The 26890-nt window shown below is 45.2% G+C and overlaps 2 pseudogenes across 1 annotated transcript; both read right to left on the bottom strand.

Moving 5' to 3' along the window:
• Window positions 1-13449: 13449 nt before the first annotated feature.
• Window positions 13450-22050, bottom strand: LOC147451361 (uncharacterized; annotated as a pseudogene). Its single transcript, XR_015189218.1, has 2 exons — window positions 21669-22050; window positions 13450-21581 (listed from the first exon to the last, which is right to left on the bottom strand). The product of XR_015189218.1 is annotated as an uncharacterized LOC147451361 (transcript).
• Window positions 22051-22194: 144 nt separating this feature from the next.
• Window positions 22195-23372, bottom strand: LOC147451360 (uncharacterized; annotated as a pseudogene).
• Between the last annotated feature and the right edge of the window lie 3518 nt (window positions 23373-26890).

The following is a 26890-nucleotide window of genomic DNA, read 5'->3' as shown; positions in this document are numbered from 1 at the left end:
GAAGATGCTCAATCAGAAGCCGCTGCGGTGGTGCCAGACGAGCATCAAGATGCTACTGCTCTATATGGGGTGCATGCAGAGGAGCTACAAAATGAAACAGAGGATATGTGTTTAAACGGAGAGCTCTATATAGATATAGGAAGTTATGCTGAGTTATGCGAGGATGAGAGAGAGATCTCTTAAAGCCACAAATATTGTATTTGAACAATTTTGCTCCGTGCTGTAAAAGCTCTAGCTCTCTAAGTAGCTTCCATGGTGTGTAACGCTCTTTTCTACTCGCGCTCACATCTTTTGATTGAAAATTCTGAGTTTTCGACTTGCCTCTTCTACCACTCGATTCATTGCGTCATTGTATTTATATGCGTCATTACGTCATTGTATTTAATGGTCTTTGCGTCATTGTCTACTCTATTCATTCAATATTAAGTTTAAATATTCGTGTGTTTAATGCAGGTATGGATGATGAGGAGTTTCTTTCTTCTTTGTCACCGCAGCAGAGACAGTGGTACGTGGAGCGTCATCGCTCTGGCGCATCATCGCGCGTTCCTACACCATCCGCATCTCCCTCTCTTTCGGAGCATTCGGCGCGCTCCGAAGCTTCGGCGTCGACGAGACGAGCGTCACACTCTTCTAGACACCGGCGCTCTAGTGGTGGCGGTGGCGGTTGTTGTGGGGATTCCGCCACCGATGCCTCCACACCGCCTCGTGTTCGACGAGGCTCTTTACCCTCCCCTTCTTTGCCCGCCCCCACACCAGCCACAGCATCGCCGTCTACGCCAGGTTTTGCACGGCTGACTGTTCCTAGAAGCTACACACCTCTACCTACTCCGCCAGGAGCCACCCCACTCGACACTCCTCGCTTCGGGGCCCAGACGCCGGTGGAGACACCTGACGTCCGTACCCCCATCGACACGCCGCTAGAGACCCCTGCCGGGACACCCAGGTTCACGCGTCACCGGCCAGAGGGCTTGCCTTACTCCGTCGACATCAGCGGCGGCATCATCATGGATGATGACGGCAAGAAGGTGATCTCGCGCATGCGTGGTCTTTGCTCTCAGCTGTTTAGACACTATATACTAAACAAATGGAGTGAAGTACGAAATGATTTAAAAAACAGAGTCATCAGCATACTTCATGATGAGTTTCCCGTTCCAACACGGGATCAGCACTTCAATGAAGACCTGATGAAGATTCGAATGCGCGAATACTGCAAACACAAGCGTTCCGAAGTGCAAAAAGCAATCAAGAATGGGTGGAATAGGCCAGATTGGCTGGCCAAAGAAGATTGGAAGAATGCGAAGAAAGTAGCGCGCGAGAATCCCGACAAGTGGAAGCAACAAAAGGATGCAGCCAGAGCGCGAGTAGAGGCAGGGAGCTCGCACCACTTGGGGAGCGGTGGATGGGCATCATTTGAGGCCGATTTTGTAAGTCTTTTCACATTGCTCTTTATGCATGTTCGATAGTTTAGGGTTTATGAGTTTTTTAGTTCTAACATAATGAAATCTTTGTATGTTTTGACAGTGGTCGATGACAGGACGTGATCCCACACCGTACGAGCGCGAGTACGTAGGCAGGAAGGGCTTAAACGCCCTGATGGACATTCTCAGTTCTCACAGCGGCATGGTTAGTATTAGGGTTTACTCTTTTTTATTTTTTGTATTGTTTTATAAATGTCGTTATATGTTTATACTTACTGAAAACTGTCTTATTGTCTTTTTTTGCAGAATCCGACAGATACGCCGCTTGGACGCGATGAGACGTCTGATTAGACGACGTCAGTTTAGCCGTAGCTAGATAGCATTAGTTTAGGGTTTCTCATAGCTTATGTATCATGAGACGGATTTTATACGTCTTTTTGAACCATGTATATTATTACATTTGTCACCGCAATTCCTTTTGCCAATCAATTCTTTATGCCTATGATGTTGTACAATTGTCATTATTACATTTGCCAATCAATTCAGTTTGTCTATGATGTGTACAATTGTCAATTTTGCAAACAATGCGTCTTGTGGGTGACTATTTTGGGTCTATTATTTACCTTTGCATTTTTTTAAAAAAGTGAATCAAGTACAATATGGTTGATGGGTGGCAGGCATTCAATGCCCTGCCACCAAAAAAATATTCTCTCAGGCGTCGCTATAAGCGTCGCTATTTATGGCTCTGTAGCGTCGCTATATGCGTCGCTATACTCTTCTGTGAGAACGTCGCTATCTGCGTCGCTATAGGCGTCGCTATGAGCGTCGCTATATAGCGACGTCTATAGCGACGCCTATAGCGACGCATATAGCGACCCTCTTGTAGCGACGCTTTTAGCGACGCTTATAGCGACGCCGGGGGTTATAAAAACCCAGTGTATTTCCGTCGCTAAGAGCGTCACAAGAGCACATAACCTCTTGTAGTGATAGCGACGCCGGGAATTTTTTTTTTGAGCGTCGCGGTGTGAGCGTCGCTAATATGAATAGCCTCTTGTAGTGGAGGGAGAGCTTGGAGCTCGCTGGCTATGGAGCCGAGCCGCGCTGTTGGCGCTGCGTGGGCGGTCGGGGGCGCATCACGGCGGTTTTGAGTGGAGTGAGCGGCGGCGGCTCTGCGCCGGTGGTGCTTGCTGGGACTAATGGAAACAACTGGTGGTTGGTAATGCTAATGATGTGGCACCCTGGGAGCAGTTGATCCCGCACCCCTTGGGGCCCCAAGATTTTGAAGTGAAGAAGGAGGGCAATAGTGACCTCGCTATTGTCCCCTCCTTGCATGGAAGAGGGTGATCCTGCGAGCAATGAGGAGAAGGCCCGAGCCAAAAGGTGGGTGCAAAGGGGGGTCCCACAGCGCGGGTGGTAGGAAGGGCCGTCCCCGCAAAGCTGGCCAAGCAAAAACAAAGGCCACATAAAGGTCAAAGCCAAAAGGAGAAGGCCATCCAAGCAAAGAGCAGAGACAAACCAAAGCTAAGGGCAAAAAATGGAGGTCAAGGCCAAAAAGGAGCGAAGGAGGAGTCAGATAGAGAGAGAGAGTCAAAATCAATCTAATTGAGTAGTATAAGGCTAAGCCTAAAGAGGGTAAAAGATGAAAGATAAAAAATAAAAAATGAGAAAGCTAGGGGGCAATAGTGACATCGCTAATTCCCCCCCAAGTGCAAAGAGTGAAGAAGAGAGAGATAGAGCAAACTGGTTCCCTCCCCAAAAATGCCAATTCAAGGTGCTGACGGGAGCAAAGCGAACCCCGAACCCCGACGGCCTTTAAAACACCGGGGACCGAATGGCGCGCCTCGAGCCTGTCATGGTAAAGCAAACAGGGGGCACCACCTAGCTTCAGCGGCTAGGACGCAAACAACACACCACCATAACAAAGTTTTCATCCAAGAGAGATGGATGCTTGGGAGTAATGATGAAGAGGAAAGGGAATGAGATCAAGTGAGAGAGAGAGAGAGAGAGAGAGAGAGAGAGAGAGAGAGAGAGAGAGTGAGGGAGGGGGTATAGCGGCTTAGTACTTAGGCACCACAAAAGGATGGCGAATCCGCACACCCTTCACACATACACAAGCTCACTCCAAAACACAAGACTAGGTGGCGATTCCGCACACCTCACATGGGCAAAACATTGCAAGAAAACATACTCACAAAACCTCAAGCTTTATTTAGAGAATTAGGCGATGAAATGGGGAGCATAGGGTAGGGGAATGAGAAGGGAGAGAGTGGTAGAGCACATGGCGGATAGGTGGGAGTTGATGGCGAAGGCTTGCACGAGGATTATGGCCATCATCCTTCATTTAGTTGCCCTTCATCTTCCATAGCCAAGGGTGTAGAGGTCATGCTCAAGACAAGCATGGTGATTGCGGTGATGGTGATGGTGTGGGTGTGTGTGTGTGTGCACTAGGCACACACAGTGCATAGTGTGTTCTTTGGTGATGTTGTGTGTTCTTTCATCCCACTTAGGTGGTGAGATAGTTGGCAGAGTGGCTAAGACCTCCTTTACCTTGTTGTAGTGATGTTCGCTTTCCTCGTCCCAAGTGAAAGTTGATCTTTGAGTGAGTTGTTGCAGTGGTAGAACAAGTTGTGATAGTAGATGTATGAATCTACTTAAGTACCTCACCTTCTGTAGAAAAGAGACCAGTTGACGTGCAGTCATTGGTGAAGGTAGGGCTATGAGTGCGGACACCTTACTTGGGTCGGCGTTGATACCTTTTGCTGAAATTTCATGGCCTAGTAGAATGACTTTACTCTCCCCAATGTGGCATTTGTCCACATTTAATTGCCCACCTAGGCTCTGCAACCTGGACAAACCTTCAGTTACCTTTTCTAAATGTGAAATACGGGAGCTATATATACAAAAATCATCAATGAACACTCTTATGGATGTTCCAAAGAACGGTTGAAAAACATATGTGACATATCTTTGGAATGTGGCAGGTGCATTTGTGAGACCAAATGGCATAACCCTGTATTCAAAACAACCCCATGGCGTGATAAAAGTGGTTTGTAGCTGATCTTCCAAGGCTATGCGTATTTGAAAGTATCCAGAATAACCATCACAGACGGTATAGCATTCAAAACCCGCTACTTCATTCAGAATTTCATCCAAGAAAGGGAGAGGAAAGTGGTCTCTCTTTGTAGCTGCATTTAGTGGTTTGTAGTCAACACAGACCCTCCACTTACCATTCTTTTTAGGCGTCACCACTACGGGTGACACCCATTCTGAGTTTTCTACAGGATAGATGAATCCTGCCTCCAGCAGTTTCTTTACCTCAGCCAAGAGTGCCTTTTCTTGTATGACCCCCATTCGTCGTAGCTTTTTCACAACTAGTTTTACCCCTTCCTTCAGCTTAATATGATGTTCCACCACTGTAATGCCTATGATTCTTTCATAGTTGTCAATGAACAGGTTAGGAAATCCCATCAACATTTGCAAAAAACTATCTTTCTCCTCAAGTGTTAATTCCGTAGACAACATACCCTTCAACCTACTTCCTCCTAGGCCATGTGATTTTCTCTCCTCTTCATTGGGTTTCCCTTTTGGTGATGGATCACCAGTTGTGCTTACCCTTTGTGGATCCTTCATAATGATACCCATCACATCAATGGAACTGTCACTTTCGTCGGTGGATGTGGTCTCCTCCTCAGAACTGGAAGATTCGCTAGTGGTTTCATCTGCCGATGTTTCCAGATTCATTTGCTTCTGCTCGCCAATCCTCATGTCGTAGTAGATTGTCTCCCCTTTCTTACCGGTCATACGTAGAAGGCCAGTACCCCAGTCCTGTTTTGCCTTCATGGCCATCAACCATGGCCTTCCCAAAATTAGTGGATAGCCCTCCCCCTTAGTAGGCATTACAAAAACATCTACCTCTACCTCAGTGTTGAAAGCTTTGATTTTCAGGGCACTTACCACACCCACACACTTTACTTTTGCGTTGTTTGCCATCTTTGCTTTGCATGGAGAAGGCCTGTCAACCTCGAGCCCTAATCGAAGCATCATAGCTTCGCTCATTACACAGATTTGTGCACCTCCATCAATGTAGGTGTTTCCAACCCTCTTTCCTTTTATGTTTACGTCGACAATTGGAAGGATGTCATCCATGTTGCATCCCGAAATTGCTCCGGATACCTTTGTTTTGGAGCGTCTTGTACTTACCATTTTAGACCATTGTCGCCTTACTTTTGGTGCAAGATGTAGTAGCTGTGGCCATGTAATCTTCGGTCCTTGCTCTGCCACATCCAATGTTAGATCATAGGGCTTAGAACTTTCCCCTAGCTGAAAGTCGGTGATGCCCACTTTCCGTCGTGGCCTGGATGGCCTCTTGCTAGTTTCTCCTCTCATGCTTCTCTCATCATCTGATTGTGTAGCTTTCTCCCTCCTAGCCCTTTTCACAGTCATGGCTTCAAGTGGTTCTAAAAAGGTTACCTTCTCCTTATCCTTGTCCCTCTCCTTTGCTCTGGGTGGATCCACTACAATGGCTTTTCCTTTCTCTTCTAGCCTTATGATGTTTACAGAGCGATCAGGTGGTGGGGCTGGTGGAAGAGGTGAGATGGATGCTTGTAGTGGTGTCTGGGGTGGACGTAGAATTTGTGTTGGTGGGGGTGGTGCTCGGGGTGGGGGCGTTCTTTCTCTAGGGGGTGACAATTGGTTCCTCCTACCTCCTCTATTATAGTTTTGTCGTGGTTTGGGACAGTAGTACATACCGTGACCGTCTTCTCCGCAGTTGTAGCAATGATACTCCCTGTTTTGTCGTCGTGCTCTTCCAGGGTCTTGATCTCTTTCTTGACTCCTCCCTTGTTGTATTAAGTGGACAGACAAATTCTGCAGTTGGTAAGTAATATGGGCCAACATATCTTGTCGGTCATCTCTTACCCCAAGAGCCGGTGGTGGTGGTGGAATGGTGGTTGTCGTAGTTGCTGGTCGATGCGATGTTCCTGATTCTGTTGACTTGGTTTCTTTGGCTTTCATTCGCAGCTTCTTGTCTTTAAGGCGAGCAATCTCAACGGCTAACTCGTATGTAGCCGGGAATCTACCTTTCACCTTCTCCTTGAGAAGCGGCCATAATCCATGCGTGAACCGATCTTTTTTTAGGAAATCGGGTGCAGCTTCCCCCCTAGCCAGTGATTCAACCCACCGTTCCCACAAATCCACAAATTTGGATTCATAGGTGGCATATTCTAAAAGACCCTCCTGCTTCAAGTCTCTCAACTTGTCCCACAACTTTTCTGAAGTGGTACCTCCCCCAAAGCGCCTCTTAAAAGCGGTTTTTAAGGGTTCCCAGTCATCCTTGGTTGCTTGTGGAAGTGCATTGTACCATGATCTAGCTTCTAGCTTCATGAGATGCTTAAAGATTCTAACCGGGATTCATCCGTATCTTTGTTGCTCACTACACATGCTACTTCAAAGTCATCTAGGAATTCTGTTACCAAATCCTCCCCCTTCTTTCCTTTAAATGTTGGAAATGCTATACTTGCCATGATTACTGAGAGAGAGCTAGAAAGACACACTGCTTAACTTGTAAAAGTTTTTTTCTTCTTTACAAGGAGGCGTGTATACCCTCTTATACTAGGACATAGATTAAAACTTCAAACGGTACATTGCCTTGTACCAAAGGTAAGACAAATGGTTGATCTGATGCCAGAACCTCCAAAAACCGCTCCCCACCCGGCATGGTGTCAATGATGTGCTGGTAGTGAGCCTTCAAATCCAGTATTACCTTGATTGAGCGTACACGTGTTGGTATGTGTGATCTGTCTTGAGGTAGGTTGTACTGATTCATGTGAAGCTTAGAGGTGCTTAGTCACTGTCCAAGCTTGTGGGAGAGGGTGGTGTTCTTTCCTGAAACAAACTCAGTAGATCCCTAGTTTCTCTAGTGAGAGTGTGAGCCAATGCTTCCGTTATCTGTGCTGCAGCATCAGGTGCGACTTGAAAACTGACTGTGATAATTACCTCGGTGACTTGAGTTACCTGATTCTCAAAGTAGAATAGTGTTGATTCTCTATTGTGTAGAGCTCCTTCCATTTTGTTGTTGTGGGTTGGTTGTAGGTTGCGGACATGGTTTCGACCTTCTCCTTCTTCTTCTTGGCAGTTGGCCTATGTATATCCACTGGGTTTGGCGTGTTGGTTGACTCTCCCACTGCAAATCGATTACCGTTACGCCTGGCACTCGAGCTTCGATGGAGATGCGGAGTTCGTCTAGTTGTGCTTGGAGCTCTTCTTCTTCTGTCGTCCAATTAGCAAATCCTGCTAGCCATTCATCCATTCACAATAGTTTAAGGGTTTCAGTCTTGTAAATGACGGTGGGGGCACCAAATGACGGGAGCAAAGCGAACCCCGAACCCCGATGGCCTCTAAAACACTGGGGACCGAATGGCGCGCCTCGTGCCTGTCATGGTAAAGCAAACAGGGGGCACCACCTAGCTTCAGCGGCTAGGACGCAAACAACACACCACCATAACAAAGTTTTCATCCAAGAGAGATGGATGCTTGGGAGTAATGATGAAGAGGAAAGGGAATGAGATCAAGTGAGAGAGAGAGAGAGAGAGAGAGAGAGAGAGAGAGAGAGAGAGAGAGAGAGAGAGAGTGAGGGAGGGGGTATAGCGGCTTAGTACTTAGGCACCACAAAAGGATGGCGAATCCGCACACCCTTCACAAATACACAAGCTCACTCCGAAACACAAGACTAGGTGGCGATTCCGCACACCTCACATGGGCAAAACATTGCAAGAAAACATACTCACAAAACCTCAAGCTTTATTTAGAGAATTAGGCGATGAAATGGGGAGCATAGGGTAGGGGAATGAGAAGGGAGAGAGTGGTAGAGCACATGGCGGATAGGTGGGAGTTGATGGCGAAGGCTTGCACGAGGATTATGGCCATCATCCTTCATTTAGTTTCCCTTCATCTTCCATAGCCAAGGGTGTAGAGGTCATGCTCAAGACAAGCATGGTGATTGCGGTGATGGTGATGGTGTGGGTGTGTGTGTGTGTGCAGTAGGCACACACAGCGCATAGTGTGTTCTTTGGTGATGTTGTGTGTGTTTGTGTGATGGTGAACACAAGAAAAATAAGGTAACCACAGGGTGGGGATTGGTCTGTGGGCACCTTTTTCAGTGAAACTGAGTGTGTGTGAGTGTGGGGGAGGTTATTTAGCTACAAGACAAAAGACATGGCGCCCTTTAGAGAGAGAGGGGAGTATTTGGGTCATGGGATATGATAGGAGAGAGAAAGAGGGGGTGGGGTATACCGTTACGCCCCTTCCCTCTGTCTCTCTCTCTCTCCCTAACACACACACACACACACACATACACACAAGCCAACTTGATATGTTGTGAAACTCCTCAGTTATCCACTTTCCTCTTCCATCACTCGAGCTCAACAGAACGAGAACTCTTTCAACAGCTAGTGTTGTTGCCTACCCTTTGAACATTCCAAAGCCTAACTAGCTTCAAACATCTTTAAGCTCTACAAAAAAGAGAGAGATGGTTGGGCCTCTTCTTCAGCTCTAAACCTTAAATCTTGAGTTCAATCCTAAATCTAACCCCAAAGCTTTAATATAAATCTAAACCTAAACTTTAACTTAAATATAGAAACTAAATTCTAAACCTATGTCAACTCTCTCTCTCTCTCTCTCTCTCTCTCTCTCTCTCTCTCTCTCCCTCCTCTCTCTCTCTCTCTCTCTCTCTCTCTCTCTCTCTCTCTCTCTCTCTCTCTCTCTCTCTCTTTCCCTCTCTTTATCTATGCATGTCATAGTACGTCTATTTACAAAGACAGACATTGACAAAGCTCTTCACCGGCCGATGCACTATTTTCTTGGACAATGCAGACATTATATTAAATCCACAAGGTTTTTATCGGATCGGTCTCATAAATCATTTTGAAATTTTGAAGACACTTAATATAACATTTTGTTTCATATTCTCTCTCTCTCTCTCTCTCTCTCTCTCTCTCTCCCTCTTTCTCTTTGTTTTCTCCCCCTCTCTCTCTCTCTGTTTCAAACACACACACACACACACAGTGTGTGTGTGTGTGTGTGTGTGTGAGAGAGAGAGAGAGAGAGAGAGAGAGAGAGAGAGAGAGGGGAAGGGAACATGAGAGGGAGGAGAGGGAAGGAGCGTAGCTAGCTCTCCTTCCTCTCGTCATATGTGTGTGTGTGTGTGTGTAGCTATTTAAATCTTAACTAATAAGACATAATTGAATTTTTACATTCAAAAGACAACTGGCCAAGGAACAATGAGCAGATAAGTACAAAAATAACTCAGTATCTAAATTATTTAGGTACAATGATTGTAAGAAAGAGATCCTCTTTCAGTTAGACCAGTAGTAAAAGAACTTCCCCGTTCCTCACTGAGTATTTCATTTAAGTAAGGTTGCTTACCAAAGAAAAGAAAACCCTCCAAGATAGGATAGAGTCCTTACTTGCATCCATCCAAACAAGACAACAATTCAATTAGCCTTGGATGTGTTTTACAGGTATTAATGGATCCTATCAGTTGTTATCCATGTCCATCTTATAGATTTATAGCAGTCTTTACTTATTACATAAAAAATGAGTGTTACCTTCTACCTTTTATACTGATCTTGTGAAGCCCACCAAGAATCCATTAATTTTAACCATCGTGAGATTTATTTATTTAACCATAGCTTGGTAGCTATGCTTTGCAGTAACCATATAATTACCTTCAGGAGTAACAATCTCAAGGTATCATTGGCATTACTTTACCCAAAGAGAGGCCAAGAACGTCTTTAACTGTGTAAGATGCCCAATATTTTGTTCAAGAACCAATGGTACCAAAAGAGGGTAATGCATAATCTCCCTTTCTACAACTATCAAAATGACAGTATGACCAATCAACAGACTATCGAGAACTCCATTTATACTTAGTGTACTCATAGGTCACTAGCCATAGCTTCAAGCCAAAGCCGAAAGTAACAGCTATATACTTATCTTCAGAATCCCAAGTTATTAGTATCCCTCAAAGAACAGTAGTGTCTGGCCTTGTTTGAGTATGATGCCTTAAAGCTTCAACATTCATAAGTGCTTAAAAAAAAAAAACAAAAATCACCTCATCCCTTTATCTCATATGAAATCCCAATGGTGATATTTTATATAAGCCAAAGTGTGGCAACAGTTTTATCAAAGAGAAAATACCAACAGTTACCGAACCTGCCAGTCATGCTCCCCCCCCCCCCTTTAAAAAAAAAAACAATAAATATCAAGCGATTTCTGCAGTGGTTATGACCAGAGCAACCCATAAGCCAACACACTTGTATTAGGCAATTTATGATAACTAGTTAGTGAAAATAACAACCCTTAGTTGCTAGCACAGAGCCTATATCCTCTTGCTAGAAACACTCGATCAGTCTCTGCCAGTGTTCGAGAGAAGTCGTCACCAAATGTAAAACAAGGTCCAAGACCCAAGCCAACCATGCGATTGCTAAAAAAGATTTTTCATAGTGTACACAGCAGCCCTTAACGGCTAGTTCAGAGCAACTCATTACCTGATAGTCCTGCAGTGGCAATATGCCAGGTGATATGATAACCATTAGTGAAAACAACAACCCTCAGCTGCTAGCACATAGCTTATAACTAAGAAAAAAACTCAATCCGTGTCAGTGTTTCAACAGAAACCGCTACCAAGTGAAAAACAACGAGGTTTCAGGCCTCCAGCCAATCATGAGATTGCACAACAGTTTGTTTTTAAGAGGGATCATTATATAGTGTAACAAGCAACCCTCGACGGTTGGTGCAGAATCAAGTATAACCACCTGCATCAAACTATGCTCTATCCATGCAAGTATTCCACAGAGACCATCCTATTCTTAATGCAAATCAAGGTCTCAAGTCCTAAGCCATTTATGCCATGGTGCAATAGTTTGTCCTTCTTATGCTCATGACTAATAAATAGTGTATAAAATAGACGGCTCCATTCTTTACTAACCATGCATAGTAAAAAACAAACCAAAACCGAAATTGGTAGTAAGGTAAAACATAACACCTGTGTTGCTTGAGCTGCAAGATCCATTTCTTTAGCAAGTTCAGATAGTGGCGAAAATAAGCAAAAAAAACCTAATCCAAGGCTAAGTGAGGGCCAGAGTGTGCCCTCACCTCAGTTTATATAGGATGGTGTGCACGCTCTCAGAGCAAGTAGGATGAATGCATCCCGCCACCCTCAACTGCGCGAGCCTGCAAGTGCCATCGCCTAGGGAGGGCAATAGAGAGTGGACAGGGGCCGCCTACCCCGTATGATGATAGCACTTATTCTTTCACGCTTTGTTTAAGTGGGGGTAATGTACGATTTATAAGGTGGTTTTTATTGGCATAGCAAAAAGGTATCACTACTATGCCAAATGGGGGGGGGGGGGGGGGGGGGGGGGGGGGGGGGGGGGGGGGGGGGGGAGGGGGGGTTGTTTGAGTTATAACCAGTATACTAGTGTGTGTGTGTGTGTGTGTGTGTGACAGAGAGAGAGAGTGAGATAAAGAGGGGAAGGGAACATGAGAGGGAGGAGAGGGAAGGAGCATAGCTAGCTCTCCTTTCTCTCGTCATGTGTGTGTGTGTGTGTGTGTGTGTGTGTGTGTGTGAGAGAGAGAGAGAGAGAGAGAGAGAGAGAGAGAGAGAGAGAGAGAGAGAGAGAGAGAGAGAGAGAGGGAATACCTATTTTTTTAGAGTGCCAAAACTCAGGTGATGCATGGGTATCCCACATGTTATAGATGTCACCCAACAAGATTGCTTTCAAACATAAATAATAAGAAATGTCAACCTAATCATATATTCACAAGGGAAAAAACCATATGAAGCCCCTTGTGCTTTACAGGATCTCTTGAGATAAAGTTCAGCAAGAAGAAGCTATTCAAGTGCCTCTACCGGCATATGCATGAGGAGTACTCACAACCATCAAATAGTTCGAATAGCAGTCCATTTCAATGCCAAAAGTCACTTGAGAATGAGTTGGAGAATCCAACTCCACAATAGTCTGCTTATCCTTGTCCTTTTCCATAGATCTCACATTTACCACTATCCCTTTGCACGTAAAAACCTCAGAGTCCTAATGTACAGACACTTCTCCCAAATACACACACCATTAATGCTAAGTAAGCATGTAAAGTTCACCTTTTTATAGGTTTTGGAGCAAGTGGACACCTTCCTTTGTAGCCGTATGGTTGGCCCGACTTCAGGAGGGGGATGGTGTAGCAGCACCACCATGTAGAGAGAGAGAGAGAGAGAGAGAGAGAGAGAGAGAGAGAGAGAGAGAGAGAGAGAGAGAGAGAGAGAGAGAGAGAGAGAGAGAGAGAGAGAGAGCACTTAAGAGCGTAGTATCGCAGACCCGTCAGGAGAGAGCCACCTCGTTATTAAGCAAAAGACGACATCATTTACAGATCCCGTTAGCCCGTCCATAACCCATTTAGTACCTAAGGATTAGGTACCATTAAGGTACCACCCTATAAAAGTTACATAGTGAATTTAAGCGAGTTATTCACTAAAAGTACCCCAGGCCAACAATCCTAGTAAAAATATACCAGGGAAATAGCAACACACTAAAAACAGTCATGTGTGTGTGTGTACCAATACCAATACCAATATAGTTCAGTAGTAGTACAAATAGGTATCAATATCAGTACCAATACAAATCTAGTATTACGAGTAGCAGTATAGGAGTATCAATACCAATAGTGTATAGTGTCAGTATCAGTACCAATATAGTCTTGTAGTACCAGTACCAATATATATTGTACCAATACAACTAGTACTAACAATAGCAGTACAGTAAAAATAGTGTGTAGTACAAGTATTAGTACCAACATCGTCTAGTAGTACCAATAATTATCAGTACTAGTAATAGTATATAGTGTACCAGTACTACCAGTACTAGTATAGCAGTATTGCAATAATCGTACTCATACGAGTACTATCAGTATCTGTAGTAGAACCAATACTAGTACCAGTACTGTGTGTGTGTGGGGTGGGGGGGGGGGGAGAGAGAGAGAGAGAGAGAGAGAGAGAGGCACGGGTATACCTATTTTGCTAGAGAGAGAGTATCTGTAGTAGAACCAATACTAGTACCAATATTGTGTGTGTGTGGGGGAGAGAGAGAGAGAGGGAGCGGCACGGGTATACCTATTTTGCTAGAGCGTCGAAACTCAGATCTGGGATTTTAGTTTTTGACGCTTAAATTATTTTTTTATTATGTCGATCTTGCTATGATCATCGTTATGATTGTCGCTATGATCATTGCTATGCAACAAATAATATAGCGACGCCGTGGATTTTCACATTTGAGACTCACATTGCTAGCGTCTGTAAGACAAGGGAAGCTAGGGTCTCAGAGTCCACCACCACCCAAACACCCTTTTTATAGGCATGCCCTTGGTCCTTTGCCCTAGTTGGACTCCCCGTTCCACACCGCCTAGCCCGGATACCAGTGTAAGATAAGGGAAGCTAGGGTCTCAGAGTCCACCACCTAACCACCCTTTTTATAGGCAAGCCCTTGGCCCTTGCCCTGGTTGGACTCCTCGTTCCACACCGCCTACCCTGGCCCCACCCTTGTCTATCCGGCCTTGCCGGTATCTTGACAGCGTCGCTAATATGAAGAACCTCTTGTAGTGAATCCTAAACCAAAGGCCGACTATAATTATGATAGAACTGCATAAAGATCTCAAGAGCTTAACAAGACCTCATGCCAGGCAAAGTCATCAAAGAAGCTACATAGGTAACGACAAGATTTGTATTCCTAAGTCTTTCAATGCTGCTAGTCAGAAATCAGGTTTCGAAAGTCAACAAAGGCCTATAACAGCGTCAAAGGCTCTTTATTACAACAGGCTTAACTCGAGAATTAATGGAGTCTTCACTATCAAAGGACAATCAATTTAATAGGAATACAAATTCAAAGATAAAACGAGTATGGAAAATGAAACCTTCAATGCCAACTTGGTCCTTCAATAATCCATTCTTTGAGGGTTCAAGCTTACTTTTACCTGAATAAATTTTTGTAGTAAGCTCAAGAATATAAAAAGTCAAGTTTCGAGGGTGAAAAAAACACTCTTTGCATAGTCAGAGTTGACTGTTGAGACATGAACAGTGAGTAAAGTGTTAGTCCCAAAGCTTCAAGTCTTAATAAACTATGTGCTAAAAGTTGTAGTTATTATGCTTACGCTCAAGCTGGAAATGTTGAGCATATCTATGTCATGTCACTCATGCTAGATTAGACGAGCATGAGAGTCGAAGTCTATTAACTTAATCATGGTGGAGCGACGTAGAGTCCAATACTCATGCATAATGCACAGTAAGATGAGAGCACCTATCCTCTTAGAAAAAACCCTTCTTAAAGGGGTGCCAGCTTGTAAAGCCATGCTGTATGCTTTTATAGCTACACCTTCTTTGTGAAAAACCCCTCAAAAATTTTATTGCGCAACATATTGTTTTTCATGCATTTTTGTGTATGAATATATAGGATGTCCCATCAATGGACATATGCATTAGACACTCTTTTTTGCTTTGACCTATACACCTTGAGTGAACTACACACAGGCAAACCAATATTCTATATTTCTACCCTTATATTTGCTACCCTCTTATTTCTAAATTCATCAGCAAATAATCCCTTCAGTACCTCATTAATATTTCCCATGCTCATAAGTACTCCAATAATGCATGTATCCCAAAGGCACTTTTTTTCTACTCGATTTTTTGCCTTTGGTTAGCCAAGTATTAGACCCTAATTTAGATCCTCATTTATCTACTTCTCTTGTACATACTCTTATTAAATAAATAGAAAACCTCCCATTATGTTGCTACAATGAACATGCGATGTCATCTCTAGCTCACACCAGAGACAAACTTAAGACATTCATAGCAAAATGGACCTCATCAATAGATTCATTGATGAATGAAGACAAACAGCCCATTGACAACTAGTCAACAACCTTCCAAGGCCTCCACGGACACTTCTTAATAGTGCCCGAGGACATGCAATAAAATTGAAAGGGACAAATGTTAATTGAGCGAATGTCAATTCACAAGAGCTACTAAAGGCCCAATTCTTATGAATGTGCATCAAAGATATATAATACGAAGAAGCAGTGAAGATTGGAGTTACACATTTTCACATTTTTCCAAAATGATCATGTATTGTAATTTTCCAATTTATTTCAAGCCATTTTAATAATTATAATGTGTTACGGTCTCAATCAATGTTTCAAGCTTTAAAGAACAGGTTAGTTAATGTCCCTAGGTTGTAGATACAGTAAGTAGTGGAGCCCTAAATCCTTGGGTGCTCGGACATTACATATTTTTACGCTAGGTATATAAGGCCGTGGGTAAATGGAATTAGGGTTCTCAACCTCATTTGTTCAGACCACTCTTACTAAGAGCTCATGGAGGTGTGTGGCTATGAAGTCCTTAAGCTCATGATGTGTGTGGCTATGGAGTCCTTGAGCTTCTCTTTGTTCATGTGACTTGATTAATAGTAATCAAGTCTTAATTCTCTTTCACTATGCCTCTCATACTCTCTCTTGTTAATGATGCTTGATTAGCTTGATCTTAACTAATTAGTGGTTATTACTTCTCTAATCTTGTGTTATTGTCCTCTATTCTTTGTGTGTGCATGTAAGTTTGATTAGAGTGCAGATGCTCAACAGATCTATCCGTGTGCGTTTGTGATTAGTGCATTTCATGACGGGATTAGGTATATGTGCGTCGTTGCAATTGTTAGTGAGTGTGATTGGGTTGATTTTAGGTGAAGAGAAGTGGAGGTGGAGATTGCCAATCATTGTGGCTTAGCTCCTCCATAGGTTGAGAAGCTCACCTTGTAGAGTCACCATTTGTGTTGCCATGATGAGCTCACTACTCTTGTGAGTGTTTCCATGCCCTAGCAAGTGGCTCATCACTTCGGATTGAAAAATATTGTTGGTCATTGGGCTATACTACGTTGGTATCCCCCGTAGCCCACTCATTGAGCATCAACCCTCAAACTCTGACATAATCCAAGCTATTAACCACTCAAAACAGAGAATCTAAGCCTAAAGGTCCTCAACGACGAGTACAACTACTCCCAAGACATCTATACACAGTTGAGGTAAACATACCTCAATCGTGCGGTTTCTAAAAGTTTGTTTTTGTTCTCTAGGCAAACCTAGAGGAGGTTTTGGACAATGCTACTGAGCACTGAGGTTCTTCCCTAGTTTGGTCACCTCATCCCCGGCAATAGCACCAAACTGTGGGGCTCCCTTGTTTTCAAGCCTCGCTATCTTATTGTAGTGATAGTGAGAACCACAAACATAAATGGCATACCGTGTGATGAAGTTGACTCGACTAGTGCATGGAGGCTACAAGAGGTTTCCAAGCTCTTGGAAAAAACACTCAATACCTGTCTACTCAAAGCTACACTCAGTTGCATGTTAGGCAAGGGCTGTTGCTACTCTATCCAGCATGCTTCAAAACAATCCAAAAACAAACTGAATTCTTCACTTACATCTTGTTGGAGCACCTTTAGTTTAGCATCCATCTCGAGTGGGGACGCCTCTTTACAAAATCCATGTAGGAAACGCGCCTGTAGAGCTGGCTAAGCATGCCTCGGCTCACCTTCCAAAGCTTCATACCACACTCTCTCTTTATCGCGCATCACAAACGGGAATGTCTGCATCTTGTTTTCCTCATTCGGCATACGCAATGACAACATGTACAACTCAAAATATGAAATCCACTTGTCTGAACTATCTTCATATGTGAAAATTGGCCCATAACTTTGAGACTCCATGTCCACCAATGCAAAAAACTGTCTTCTTGTCTAACTAGGAGCAATCGGTGTGCTCCTCAGTGGGGGCACCAAAAGATGGAGGGGGAATGGGGAACACACCCGAAACACACACAATTGCCTCACTATAGCTCAGGGCACTCACAGCACCCCTATCCTCTCAAAAACACCTTCAAAAGACTCAACACGCTCTGACATACCACCGGCTACACATCTCTCAACTCACACACTAGCAAGACCGCCATTCAACTCACACATACTATTAATGCTCATTTCAACACACCCAAGACACACCACAACTCGATTTTCATTCTCTTTGCACCACAAAGCGGGCCGCGGGCACACACTTTTGTTGACATCGATTTACACGCAAAGAGCAAGAAAAAAAATAGGAGGTAAGGGGGAAACAACACCAAAAATTGGGGGAAAGGGCTTCCAATTACTTAGCAAGAGCACATACAAGCATCCTCTTGGCTCTTTGCACTTCACTGTTCAAAAACAAGGGCGGACAGCCCATTAAAATGAGCAAAAAAGGGGTTTATAGAGGAGTCCCACCCTTTTTTGGTAACTTTGATTTGATTTGGCCCTTGGGGCTTTGAACTTAGCTATTTTTGCTTGCTTGGGGGCCCTACAATCGATTTCTCTCACTCTTCTCTCACATTGCCACTCTCAAGCTCGAGGGCTAACCCGTACCCCTAACCACACAGAATCACATACACACGAAGACTATCTGCCAATCTCTAATGCACCGACTCGCCTACGAGCACCACTGGTTGCACACACTCACACATGAGCACTTCAGCACAATAGACCCATCAACAAACCGTCACCCGTATCCCCACATTGATGCATACACTCACTAAATCCTGTAAACACACTCACATTGGGAGGCCTCACACACCTCGATCGCACACAAACCCATACCCAATCTTCAACCACAATCACTCTTCCTCTCTCTTCGCACACACACACACACACACACCTGTGTGGACCCGAGCCAATGCTACCACGGCCTCGCACAAGACAAGATGAAGGAATAAAATGATTTGAGTCGAGCAATCACCATAAACCATAGAAAAAACATGCATCAAAACACATGCGCATACAATGATGGCATCAACGGCCACGACAATCCCTGATGTTCACTTGTAGCCATGGGCGGCTCTCCTTTAACCTCGTTTTTCAACTATCAGCCACCCCTCTACATGCGGCTTATGGTCTTGTGGCTTTCGACGACCCTCCCTTTCTGTAGACGGCAACTCACGGCCTCCAACACGGAGGGCACTCTCTTTTCGCCAGTTGCGACCTTGCTTGCATGCGGCTCCCTGCCATGATGGCCCTTTATTCACCAACACTCTCCATTACACAAATTGAGTGCACAGCCAACAAGCCCCTCATCACTGGCGGCCTTCTTCAAACCTGGCTCTCTGGCGCGGATTTAGGTGTAGGTCTCGGCATGCCTCATTAGGCCCTCCAAAATGGTCCCGTTCCTCATGGCAGTGCTGACGCAGCACCCAGAGACCCTCCTTATGCTCTGTAGCTAGCCCTTAATGGCCCTCACGCCACCAGCCTGCCACCATGATCTCTCGGTGAATCCTCCCCCTACTGCAGTTCTCGGCCAACTGACGCCCTCCAAAATGGTGGCCCTCTCCCCTTCTACATTCAGACTCCCCAGCTCATCGACCTCCTCCTCCTTCTGGTTCCTCTAGCACCATCACCTTGCAAGCAATGCCCTTCTATTCTGTTCAAGGCCTAGGCCCTCCTGCCCCTTCTCCGACGACTCCACCCTCAGGTGGCGCAACTTTCCCTCCTCTTGAAGCCGCCACCACCTGGAGCGCCTCTCTAACTGCCGCACCTGAGCCCTCTACTGCGGCGCCTCCAACTGCTTGCTCATGGCCCCAAAACTCCCGGCAATAGCCATTCCCATATAGCACTCGCTGCTCTCAGCCTCTTCCATAATCCTCGAGTCTGCTCCCTTGTTGGTGGCTCTCTCTCTCTCTCTCTCTCTCTCTCTCTCTCTCTCTCTCTCAGCTTGCTCTCCCTCGCCACCTGCCCGAGCTTCAACTCCCTTCCCCTAAACTGGCTTCCAAACTCCCGGTTAATCTTTACCACACTCGCCTTCCCAGGTGGCACCCAGCTTGTATTGCAAGTTTTCATGCAGCCCCCCATGCTCGTTACTAGCTGCTCCTGCTCACACACCCTGCAATGACCTCCGCCTTTGCCACCAGATGGCACCCTTTCCTCATGCATACTATAGCGCCCTCCTGCTTTGCCGTCCAGTTATCCTATCCTACTCATGCATTGGAGTACAGTAGCGTCACCACCCCGTTTACAGTAGCGTTTTTTTTTTCCTTCTAATTTCCAGCTTCAATCTTCACTATTGAAAAAAAACCCAGCTTGGTCTTGTTACCCTAAAGGGCAGCATATCCGCTATTCCACAAGCCACAAACAAATGGAATCCACTTTGTAGAAGGACTTCCCAGGTATTGATCTTGTCGAGAAAAAAGACTACTTGACCACTTCAATCATCAATAATCCCGAGTGATAAATCTGCCATAACGTCCGATTAGTGAGCTATGAGATATGTGCCTTCAAGCACAGAAAAAACCCTATCAAGTAGAGTGTCCTATAGACATCTAGATCAAAATCCCATATATAAACCTAATAGCACCTGTACCCAGCATCCCTCGTCCCGTTCACAACCTTATGATATGAACACTTGCTCCTGTCACCTGTTGATAGGAAGAAACAATTGCAGTTTCTACTAGAGAGTGCTCCATCTCTGTGTACCTTTCTCCTAGCTGCATCAAACACTCGCTGAATGTCCCTGTCATTTGCCTGCAAACTACCATGCATGGGCTTCTTGCACTTCCATAGGCCGACCATCTTCAGTTGTACCATCATTGCCCAACCCCTTGTTGAGCATTCATGCTCAATCGAGGCTCAACCATAGCATTATTAAAATAAGATATGATTGCATATTAGAAAACTGATACTTAGTATCTACATAAGAAGTAGATAGATAGAGAGAGAGATTTTATCAGCTGTAGAATCCCCCAGATCAAACGGAAAGGCATGAGATGCCCCATGCGTGACGTCAGCTCCACCAAGATCAAATTGATGGCGTTGAGAACAGCCACCTATCTGTAAAACATGTGTGAGCAATAAATCCTCGACACCCACAAACCTGTAAACAAGCCACTCTCGTAGCCTCCCATAGCATGGTTCTTCAATAACCTGTATCCATATGCATGCTTGATATAAAAAATGAGCGGTATACATCCACATTTGAAGAAATTGCATCAGCTGAAATCATTCCTCCCTTTGCTAGAATGCTCTCCATAACATAATCTCCATCCAAAGAGCTTTGCAAACGGTGCAAAACTGCTTATAAAGCAAGCTTCAAGAGCATATCTATCAACAACATGGCACCAACCTTCGACACCCTATCATCCCGAAGCAAAAGAGAGGGTTTTCCAACCCCCTCGTCCACACAAGGCATCCCTATACCTGTCTCATGCTGCTCTATGACCACCTCATCTACATGCATAATATTGTAAATATCATACCTTGAGGAAGTGGAGTCCGTCTCCCATGTGCTATCTCTAGCGAAAGAGCTGCCGCCACTTGACTCATGCTCTTCCCCTGTCTCAGAATATGGAATCTCGTCCATCACTACTGCTTCAACCTTATCAACAAATCTCACTTGTCGGCCATGAGCACACGCCCCAAGGATTTGACCATCCATAGCTGAATCTGGCAACATATTTCCTTGGCTTGGCACCTCTTCAACCACCCGATCTTTCTTGTTTGGCATTCGAGGCAAAGGAATAACCCTCTCTCTCTCTGCAACCATAATATCTTTGACTCTTCTTGCATATGCAGACTCTCTAGCATCGGTTGTGCTTTTATCTCCTTCGCTTCAACTGGCTCTGACACTATCGGATTGGACCACCCTTGCCTCACTTGACTTTTCTTCAAGAGCTGCTGCAAAGCCACTGCCTCCGCATATGACACCGGTCCATCGACTTCAACTTTATCACAAACATCCACATGCAAGCACTCCATGAATTTGTTTAATTTCAAAAAGTCAGTATTCTCTGTAGCAGTTACCTTTATGAGTTTGCTCCATAGCGCTTCGAAATCCCACACAAACGCTTAAAAGTGACCAGCCAAGCTTTGCTTTGGAATGCCGTTTCTAGGATGTTCTAATCTAGCTTTTCTTCAGCCTGCAAGCCATCGTACCATGTTTTGGCCTTTCCACGAACCAGGAGTGAGAACGCCTAAGCCACTCCCTCTTCTTTCGACAAGCCGCTCTCCAGCAAAAATAGACCATAGTCATGCAACCACACTTCTGCATCTTCAACACCTGTAAAGGTCGAAAAACCCGACCACATCTTTCTTAGCAGCACTTGCTCTTTGAAACTAGTAACCTGTAAAAGTTGGAAAACCCTACCACATCTTTCTTAGCAGCACTTGCTCTTTGAAACTAGTATCACCGAAACACCGTCTTTGACTTCACCAAGAAGCGATCAGTAGCTCCTCAGTGGGCACCACTGATGGAAAGGGAGAACAAACCAAACACACTCCAAACTTGCCTCTCTATAGCCCAGGGATTAACCCGCACCCCTAACCACACATAATCACATACACACGCACATTATCTGCCAATCTCCAATGCACCGACTCGCCTATGAGCACCACTGAGTGCACACACTCACACATGAGCACTTCAACACAATAGACCCATCAACAAACCGTCACCCGTATCCCACACATTGATGCATACACTTACCAAATCCTGTAAACACACTCACATCGATAGGCCTCACACACCTTGACCACACACAAACCCACACTCAATCTATAACCACAATCACTCTCTTCCTCTCTCTCTCTACACACACACACACCTGTGTGGACCGGAGCCAATGCTACCACGGCCTCGCACAAGACAAGACGAAGGAATAAAATGATTTGAGTCGAGCAATCACCATAAACAACATGCATCAAAACACATATACGGGTACAAAGATGGCATCAACGGCCACGGCAATCCCCGCTGTTCGCTTGCAGCCATGGCGGCTCTCCTTAAACCTCGTTTTTTCGACTATTGGCCACCCTCTCTGCATGCGGCTTATGGTCTTGTGGCTTTCGACCACCTCCCTTTCTGTAGCCGGCAACTCACGGCCTCCAACACGGATGGCAATCTCTTTTTGGCCGCTCGCGACCTTGCTTCCATGCGGCTCCCTGCCATGATGGCCCTTTATTCACCAACACTCTCCCTTGCACAGATTAAGTGCACAGCCAACAAGCCCCTCATCACTGGCGGCCTTCTTCAAACCTAGCTCTCTGGCGCGGATTTAGGTGTAGGTCTCGGCATGCCTCATTAGGCCCTCCAAAATGGTCCCGCTCCTCATGGCAGTCATCGTCAGCACCCAGGGGCCCTCCTTATGCTCTGTAGCCAGCCCTTAATGGCCCTCACGCCACCAGCCTGCCACCAGCTCTTGGTGAATCCTCCCCCTGCTGGAGTTATCGGCCAACTGACGCCCACCAAAATGGTGGCCCTCTCCCCTTCTACATTCAGACTCACCAGCTCATGGACCTCCTCCTCCTTCTGGTTCATGTAGCACCATCACCTTGCAAGCAATGCCCTCCTATTTTGTTCAAGGCCTAGGCCCTCCTGCTCCGACGACCCCACCCTCAGGTGGCGCAACTTTCCCTCCTCTCGAAGCCCGCCACCACCTGCAGCGCCTCTCTAACTGCCGCACCTGAGCCCTCTACTGCAGCGGCTCCAACTGCTTGCTCATGGCCCCAAAACTCCCGGCAATGGCCATTCGCAGATAGCGCTGGCTGCTCTCAGCCTCTCCCATAATCCTCGAGCCTGCTGCCCTCTTTGGCGGCTCTCTCTCTCTCTCTCTCTCTCTCTCTCTCTCTCTCTCTCAGCTTTCTCTCCCTCGCCACCTGCCCGAGCTTCAACTCCCTTCCCCTAAACTGGCTTCCAACCTCCCGGTTCTTTACCACAACTCGCCTTCCCAGGTGGCACCCTTGCATTGCAAGTTTTCATGCAGCCCCCCATTCTCGCTACTAGCTGCTCCTGCTCACGCACCCTGCCATGACCTCCGCCTTTGCCACCAGATGGCGCCCTTTCCTCATGCATACTGTAGCGCCCTCCTGCTCTGCCGGCCACTTGTCCTCTCCTGCTCATGCATTGGAGTACACTAGTAGCGCCTCCACCCCGTTTACAGTAGCGTTTTTATTTTCCCTTCTAATTTCCAGCTTCAATCTTCACTATTGAAAAAAAACCCAGCTTGGTCTTGTTTCCCACCACCCTTCTCGCATGTCCGTTATATTTCACTTTACGCCAGCTTGCCCTAAAGGGCAGCATATCCATTATTCCACAAGCCACAAACAAACGGAATCCACTTCATAGAAGGACTTAGGTATGGATCTTGTCGAGAAGAAAGACTACTTGACCACTTTGATCATCAATAATCCCGAGTGATAAATCCGCCATAGCGTCCGATTGGTGAGTTATGAGATATGTGCCTTCAAGCACATAAAAAACCCTGTCAAGTAGAGTGTCCTGTAGACATCTCGATCAAAATCCCATATCATAAACCTAATAGCACCTCTACCCAGCATCCCTCGTCCTATTCACAACCTTATGATATAAACACTTGCTCCTGTCACCTGTGATAGCAAGAAATAATTACAGTTTCTACTAGAGAGTGGTCCATCCCTGTGTACCTGTCTCCTGGCTGCATCAAACACTCACTCAATGTCCCTGTCATTTGCATACAAACTGCCATGCATGGGCTTCTTGTACTTCCATAGGCCGACCATCTTCAGCTGTACCAACGTCATCACTGAGGGTGAGTTGTACAGGAAAGCATTGCCTTTTGCTTTAGGCCTCACCTTCCATCTTGCTTCTTCCCCGCCAGGCTGGTCTCTTCCAGATAGCACTGCCCACCATTGGTATTCATCACCACCGTCCAAACTCCACCAGCACCCGCCAAACGGGCTGCGATGTGCACCACACGCAACGCCTCAATGCCAGATGCCATAGACATCAGCTATAAGCTCCAAGGGCCACGCCTTTCTTGTGATGCCTATGATAGGTCACGACACACGCTATATACCCCAGCTCTTGAGCCCCCGCGCGTGCATGTGGTTTTAAACCAACAACACGTGGCACCCGTGCACTGCTTTGCCCTTGGGGTGATTCAAAACCTCCAAAAATTTCTTCAAAAATCCACATTTTTTTAGAGCCACCATTTTTTTGCTTCCACAGTTGATGATCAAGCCGCGACATCTTAGTGAAAGTTCTCATTGTTGTTCCCAATCTACCCGGTTTTTTCCACCACTCGAGACTCTGAAGCCCGCCAATCAAGGCTATGAAAAACCAGAAAACCTTTGACATGCAATTGTACCCGAACTTCAAACTGGATATCTTCCCCTTCAAAAGTTTGATTGATGCGTGATCAGTTCTTGCTAATTTTAGTAGATGCATATCACCGTGTAGAGCGTAACTGAACCCAAAAAAGCACCAGATGGCACAACTCCCAAAGTAGTAAGGTGGGCACATAATTGATCTCCGACAAATCTTCCACATACTATAAATTTCTTTCTAGAGCTCGAAACAATGATCCAAGAAAATCAGCATGCTCCACAACTCAAGCTCTACAGCCCTAGCCACTGGCACTAGCTCCGACCACCTTTTCATACCTGCCATGTCCATTGGGGATCAGCAAAGCCTCCCAAATTTGCACTGCCATAACTTCTACACCGTGGATCTGTTTGAGGATCCATCTAGACCATCTTCTAGAGAATCTTGAACACAACATTCTAGGGCACATTTTCCACACATCAAGTACTTTGACTTGCCATCCCAACAAGCCTTTTTTGAAGCACTCTTGGCCTAAAAAACTGCATATACCATACATTTCATTTGGCCTTGTCCTTCCCATGTCCTCCATACCTACTTAAGCCCTTTGCCGAGCACATATATGCACCCATAGCACGGCTTGGCACCACTTATAGCTTTAGCCTACTTTGCACGTACCAATGTTCCTTCCATCGGTACTAGAGAAGGTAGTTCTAATGAGCCTTTACACACCAATCTAGAGAATTTAAGTGATACCTTTGGTCGCATAATAGATAGCCATATTTTCTCCATGTGGGTGGGTGGTCACACTGTGGCATTCTAGAAACCCCTTCCCCGTCTCCCATTGTGTCGGCTCTTATAGAATCCTACAATCTACACAAATACCAACCACATTCAGAGTTTGGTTCCATCTATCCGTGACAAAATTTATCAAACAACTATGGCATAATTTAATCATTACAGAGAGCCTTTGTGGACAGGAGCCCATACCTTTTGATCATCAATTTGTGGATGGTTGGGACTTAGAAATCTCTCATGAGTTGGATGTGTAGTTAGATGCCATACTCAAATTGAGCCACATGGCCCATTAGATGTTCATATTTTGGGATGCCTCAACCTCTATCTCCACGCCGGGAATGAGTGGACCAAGAAGGAAAAAGTGGCTAAAGAACTCGTGCCTAAAGTTGAGTGCACATGCATCAAATTTGAAGAGAATGAAGAAGCTAGGTTTATAATGTTAGTGCACACTATCAATAACTAAGTTGGAGTTTGACGCCACATACAATGCAAATGTTAGTTCATTGCAAAAGAAAGGTTCACTTGACTATCTATTGGCCCTATATGAATGCTCCAAAAATTGAAGATGCACTCAAGGATACCAAATTTCTCTTTGTAAAGCCGGGTTATGAGCTCACACAAATCGCCAACGCTAATAATTGTGAAAAATTCTTTTGCAAAGCAATTTCTTACACGGTGGAATGAAAAAGGGAACATGTTCATCCTACCAAAGCTTGCAAAGATTACACGAGCATGTATATCCAATGAGGACTAAGTTTTTGCAATTTGTTACATTGTGTGCATTATGAAATATTCGAAAATGCACAAAGTGTTGATTGCTAGATATTTTATCTAAAGGTGAGAAAGGATTTAAAGAAACCAAAATCTTCCTAGCAGACAAGAATTCCTTTATATCGCTCTAACGACATACAATTGGTGGCAACTTTAAGAGTTTACTTTCGAACTCGTTGCAAAGCTAGAGCGGCTCCTCTCCTAAGGTGGAAAAATCACATAGATAGGCTACAAAGAAATCAGAAGTTACTTTAGCATCCACCTTGCAAGCCTACTGCACACGCCATTTTGAGAAGTCCTTCAATGCTTGGAAGAGTCAAATATGTGCCCCCAATGAGCCACAAGAGCACCTGCACATGGTGTGTATGGCAAGCCGCCTTCTTTATAGTTTAGGTAAGTTGCAAAAGATTGTTTCTCTAAGTTATATATTTCTCTACGTCTTTCTCAAGTTGAATTGCAAATCATGTACATGGTTGAGAAAGTGTATAGAGATCTAGCTGCTCAACCCAAAACATCCATCTGATGCATGGGTTGAGTCAGAGAGAGAAGTAGAGAGAGAGAGAGAGAGAGAGAGAGAGAGAGAGAGAGAGAGAGAGAGAGAGAGAGAGAGAGAGAGAGAGGAGATCAAACTCTACCTAGAGGATTGGATCAACAAGCTTCCAAATAAAACTTTGTAAAGGAATTGTACATGGTGATTAGATTACCATGATGGAGAGTTTCTA

This window comes from Adiantum capillus-veneris, chromosome 9 (assembly GCF_014529385.1).
Source record: "Adiantum capillus-veneris isolate H3 chromosome 9, ASM1452938v2, whole genome shotgun sequence".
Classification (NCBI taxonomy): Eukaryota; Viridiplantae; Streptophyta; class Polypodiopsida; order Polypodiales; family Pteridaceae; genus Adiantum; species Adiantum capillus-veneris.
The sequence above is the reverse complement of the archived record's forward strand: the minus strand, read 5'-3'. Positions and strand labels throughout refer to the sequence as shown.